Raw genomic sequence first — 6,005 nt, 5'->3', positions numbered from 1 at the left:
CAGACCAAAGTTTGGATCTTAAAACAGATAAACCAAAGTGATAAACTTTTAGCTAGAATGAAGAATGCAAAAGAGAGAAAACTCAAATTCCTAAAATGAGAAATGAAAAAGGGGATAACCAACTTCACAGGGAAAAAGAATTAAAAGGGAATAAGATGAACAACTGTGTGTATCTAAATTAGGTAACTACATGAAATGGACAAACTCCTAGAAAGACAAAAAGCACCAAAACTGGCTCAAGAAAAAACAGAAAATCTGAAAATACCTACAAGAGGTTAAAGGATTGAGTTAGTAATTTAAAAACTTCCCACAGGGATAGGGAGCGATCTCCGAGCGAGGCAGCAAGATGGACGCGGGATTCTTCCGCGGAACAAGTGCAGAACAGGATAATCGGTTCAGCAACAAACAGAAGAAGCTACTGAAGCAGCTGAAATTTGCAGAATGCCTAGAAAAAAAGGTGGATATGAGCAAAGTAAATTTGGAGGTTATAAAGCCTTGGATAACAAAACGAGTAACGGAAATCCTTGGGTTTGAAGATGATGTTGTGATTGAGTTTATATTCAACCAGCTGGAAGTGAAGAATCCACACTCCAAAATGATGCAAATCAACCTGACTGGGTTTTTGAATGGAAAAAATGCTAGAGAATTTATGGGAGAACTGTGGCCCCTGCTCTTAAGTGCACAAGAAAACATCGCTGGAATCCCTTCCGCTTTTCTAGAACTGAAGAAAGAAGAAATAAAACAGAGACAAATTGAACAAGAAAAGTTGGCATCTATGAAAAAGCAAGATGAAGACAAGGATAAGAGGGATAAGGAAGAAAAAGAAAGCAGCAGAGAAAAAAGGGAAAGGTCTCGAAGGCCAAGAAGATGCAAATCCAGATCTCCTTCCCCTAGAAGACGATCTTCCCCTGTCAGGAGAGAGAGAAAGCGCAGTCATTCTCGATCTCCCCGTCACAGAACCAAGAGCCGGAGTCTTTCCCCTGCTCCGGAAAAGAAGGAAAAACTCCAGAGCTCCCAGAACCATCAATGAAAGTAAAAAAACCTTCAGTACAAGAGGCCAGTTCTACTAGTGACATCCTGAAGGTTCCCAAACCTGAAACTGTATCAGAGCCTGAAGAACCTTCTCCAAAGAAAAATTCCAAAAAAGAAAAAGAGAAGGAGAAGACCCGACCAAGATCTCGGTCATGTACCAAATCAAGATCCCGGACACGGTCTCGCTCTCCTTCTCATACTCGACCTAGACGGCGTCATAGATCCTGATCAAGATCATACTCACCTAGAAGGAGGCCAAGTCCGAGAAGGCGGCCATCTCCTCGAAGAAGAACCCCACCAAGACGAATGCCGCCTCCACCCAGGCATAGAAGGAGTAGATCTCCAGTGAGACGAAGAAGGCGTTCGTTCATCAGCATCCTTGTCTGGAAGTATCTCATCATCCTCTTCGTCCCGTTCCCGGTCACCGCCAAAGAAGCCTCCTAAGAGGACATCCAGCCCCCCTCGAAAAACTCGTAGGTTATCTCCTTCAGCAAGTCCTCCCAGGCAAAGGCATAGGCCATCGCCTCCAGCAACTCCACCGCCAAAAACTCGTCATTCCCCAACACCCCAGCAGTCAAACTGTACGAGAAAAAGTCGTGTTTCTGTCTCTCCAGGGAGAACTTCAGGTAAAGTGACAAAACATAAAGGTACTGAGAAAAGAGAGTCCCCTTCACCAGCACCTAAGCCTAGAAAAGTAGAGTTATCTGAATTGGAAGAAGATAAAGGTGGCAAAATGGCTGCGGCAGATTCTGTGCAGCAGAGACGTCAGTACAGACGACAGAACCAGCAGTCCTCATCTGATTCTGGCTCCTCTTCTTCCTCAGAAGATGAGCGACCCAAGAGGTCCCATGTGAAGAATGGTGAGGTAGGCAGGCAGCGGAGACATTCCCCTTTCCGGAGTGCCTCTCCATCACCTCCAAAGCGCCAGAAAGAGACTTCCCTTCGGATACAAATGGGGAAGCAATGGGAATCGCCAGTGACTAAAAGTGGTAGACGGAGGAGGAGTCCCTCCCCACCATCTACCAGAAGGCGACGTTCTCCTTCTCCTGCCCCTCCTCTTCGCAGGCGCAGGTCCCCCACTCCGCCACCACGACTAAGGACTCCTTCTCCTCCCCCATGCCGGCGCTCACCTTCCCCAAGAAGATATTCTCCTCCAATACAGAGGAGATACTCTCCTTCTCCACCTCCAAAGAGAAGAACGGCTTCTCCCCCTCCCCCTCCTAAACGAAGGGCCTCACCATCTCCACCACCAAAGCGTCAGGTCTCCCATTCTCCACCTTTCAAACAAAGAAGCTCCCCAGTCACCAAAAGACATTCGCCTTCATTATCATCAAAGCATAGGAAAGGGTCTTCCCCTAGCCGGTCTACCCGGGAACCACAGTCACCACAACCAAACAAAAGGCATTCGCCCTCACCACGGCCTCGAGCTCCTCAAACCTCCTCAGGTCCTCCACCTGTTCGAAGAGGAGCATCATCATCACCCCAAAGAAGGCAGTCCCCTTCTCCAAGTACTAGGCCCATTAGGAGAGTCTCCAGGACTCCGGAACCCAAAAAGTCAAAAAAGGCTGCCTCACCAAGCACTCAGTCTATAAGGAGGGTCTCGTCCTCCCGATCTGTCTCAGGATCTCCTGAGCCAGCAGCTAAAAAACCCCCAGCACCTCAATCTCCTGTCCAGTCCCAGTCCCCCTCTACCAACTGGTCACCAGCCGTACTGGTCAAAAAGGCTAAAAGCCCAACCCCAAGCCCATCTCCAGCGAGGAACTCAGACCCAGAAGGAGGTGGAAAGAAAAAGAAGAAAAAGAAGGACAAGAAACACAAAAAGGATAAGAAGCACAAGAAGCACAAAAAACACAAGAAGGAAAAGGCCATGGCGGCAGCCGCCGCAGCAGCCGTCACCCCAGCGGCCCCCGCTGCCCCCACGACCACATCGGCACAGGAGGAACCAGAGACAGAGCCCGAGCCTAAGAAGGAGACAGAAAGCGAGCCGAAGACAACCTCGACGACTTAGAAAAGCACCTGCGCGAAAAGGCGCTGAGGTCGATGCGGAAGGCTCAAGTGTCCCCACAGTCTTAGGCAGGAATGTGTGTCACAATGTACATTTTATTTGCTTTGTACACAATTCAATTTCAAAATTGCTAAAATGTGTTTAAGCTTTAGACTATAACATTTGCTGTAATAATTGCTAGGTTGAAGTTCACCATGTAAAAAAAAGGGGGGCATGGATTTACATTGCAAAAGGTGTCCACAGTGTATTAGTGACATTCTTTCATTGACAGCTGACATAAATTCATTTAGACTGAAATATTTTAAGCCAAAAAAAGTCCCCTTTTTAAAAAAGGGGGTTTCAATATTGTTGGCATTCTTATGGTTTCTTTAAAGGCCTTGGCTATTCCCAGAGGTTTTCTTTCTTTTCATTTTTTTAAAAATTTTTTCTCATTTGAGTCTTAGCACCCATTTAAGTTATGATGCTTCCAACCTTGTATCATTTGCAAGCTTGCCCAGAAATAAGACCACTGTTGAACTCCCACAAAAGTATAAGTGAATATTTTAATGCCACAATTTTTCCTGTTGCCTGTGGAGTCTCTGCTGAAATGAATCAAGATTCGAGCTCTAGGACGAGATGGAAAATGAAAGCATGTTGTTTGCCAGGACACTTTGGGTTTATATTGATGTGTAACAAGTTGATTTGGAACACTGGAATTTCATTCTATTCTGTTGTGTTTTTTTTTGTAAAGGCAATTAACTAGTCCCAGGAAGGATCCTTCAGTTATATAAAAGTTTGTTTTATGAAATGTCATGGCTCCATTCATAATTTTGTCTTGTTCTTCCAATTGGTATATACAACCTTCAGAGCTCTCGTATTTGGAAGGCTGGAAGGGCCCAGACTTTGAAATAGTGTCTTTGTTTTCACTGTTTTTGTTTTTTGTTTGTTTGTTTGTTTTTAAACTAAAGCTATATAAAGCTTGTGGATTAAACAGAATAAATTTCTAAATTTAAAAAAAAAATAAAAAATAAAATAAAAACTTCCCACAAAGAAAAACCCAGGCCCAGATGACTACATTGGTGAATTCTACCAAACATGTAAAGAATTATATCAATCCTTTACAAACTCTTTCCCTCCCCCCTGAGACCAGGAACAAGACAAGGATGTCTGCTTTCACCACATTTATTTTTTTTAGATTTTATTTATTTATTTGAGAGAGAGAGGAAGAGGGAGAGGGAGAAGCAGACTCCCCACTGAGCAGGGAGCCCAATGCGGGGCTCTATCCCAGGATCCTGGGACCATGACCTGAGCCAAAGGCAGATGCTTAACTGGTTGAGCCACTCAGGCGACCCCCCACATTTATTTAACATCGTACTGGAAGTTCTAACCGGGGCAATCAGACAAGAAAGAAATAAAAGGCATCCAGATTACAGAAGAGGTAAAAAAAAAAAAAGACATGATCTTGCATATAGAAAATCCTAAGGAATCAGAAACTATTAGAGCAATAAGTGAGTTCAGCAAGTTTGCAGGATACAAGATCAAAATATAAAAATTAATTGTATTTTTATACATCAGCAATGAACATGGCAAACATGAAATTAAGAAAGCAATTACATTTACAACAGCATCAAAAAGAATAAAACACTAGGTATAAATTTAACAAGAGAGGTGCAAGATGTATGCTGCTAATCATAAAATACTGTTGAAAGAAGTTTATTTTTTTAAAAGATTATTTATTTATTTATGTTAGAGAGAGAGAGATCTTATTTTAGAGAGAGCACGCAAGCTGGGGGATGAGCAGAGGGAGAAAAACAAGGCGACTCCATGCTGAGTGTGGGGCCCAATGTGGGGCTTGAGCTCATGTCCCTGAGATCATGACCTGAGCCAAAACCAAGCTGGACACTTAACTGACTGAGCTACCCAAGCACCCTGAAGTACTGTTGAAAGAAATTTAACAAAATCTCAGTAAATGAAAAGACTTCCCACTTTCACAGATGGAAAGACTTACTACTGTTAAGGTGGCAATACCTCCCAAATTGCTCTACAGATCCAACTCAATCCCTCTCAAAAATCCCAGCTGGCTTTTTTGCAGAAATTGGCAAACGGATCCTAAAATTCACATGGAAATCAAGAGACCCAGGAAGGCCAAAATCATCTTCAAAAAGAAGAATAAGGCTGGAAGACTCCTAATTTCCAACTTCAAAATGTATTACAAAACTTCAGTAGTCAAGATGGTATAGTACTGGTATGCAGGTAGGCATATAGATCTATTAAATAGAACTGAGAATCCAGAAATAAGCCCTGACATTGATGGTCGATTGAGGCTGGATGAAGATGGCAAAATAACTTAATGGAGAAAGAATAGTCTTTTCAACAAGTGTTGTTGGGAAAACTGCATATCCACATGCAAAAGAATGAAGCTGGACCGCTATTTCATACTACATACTCTATAACTCAATAACTCAAAGAACTCAAAATGACTGAAAACCTAAATGTAAAAGCTGAAACTATAAAACTCTTAGAATGAAACATAGGAGTAAATCTTCACAACCTTGGGTTCAGCAATGGTTTCTTCGAGACAACATCAAAGGCACAAGCAAAGAAAAAAATGAAAATTTAGATTACATGAGAATAAAAACTTTTGTGCTACAAACGATACCATAAAGAAAGTGAAAAGACTACTTGAAAGTTGCTAAAAGAGATCTTAAATGTTCTACACACACACACACACTCACACACACACACACAATAACTACATGAGGTAATGGCTAGGTTAACTAATCTTATTAAGGTAATCATTCCACAATATATACATGTATCAAACTATATTGTACACCTTAAACTTACACAGTGTTATATGTCACTTATATCTCAGTAAAGCTGGGCGGGGGGAGAAAGTGAAGAGACAATCCACAAAATGGGGGAAAATATTTGCTAATCATATTATCTGATAATGGACTTGTATCTAGAATACATAAAAAAGTCTTAT

At 42.3% G+C, this 6,005-nt stretch overlaps 1 pseudogene; it reads left to right on the top strand.

The window, feature by feature from the left end:
• The first annotated feature begins 318 nt into the window (after positions 1 to 318).
• LOC112834783 (serine/arginine repetitive matrix protein 1 pseudogene) lies at positions 319 to 3,978 on the top strand (annotated as a pseudogene).
• The last annotated feature ends 2,027 nt before the right edge of the window (positions 3,979 to 6,005 follow it).

The sequence above is a fragment of the Callorhinus ursinus genome, unplaced genomic scaffold (genome assembly GCF_003265705.2).
Source record: "Callorhinus ursinus isolate GAN/ISIS: 27379988/994484 unplaced genomic scaffold, GSC_fseal_2.0 scaffold17, whole genome shotgun sequence".
In the NCBI taxonomy this organism is placed as follows: Eukaryota; Metazoa; Chordata; class Mammalia; order Carnivora; family Otariidae; genus Callorhinus; species Callorhinus ursinus.
The sequence above is the reverse complement of the archived record's forward strand: the minus strand, read 5'-3'. Positions and strand labels throughout refer to the sequence as shown.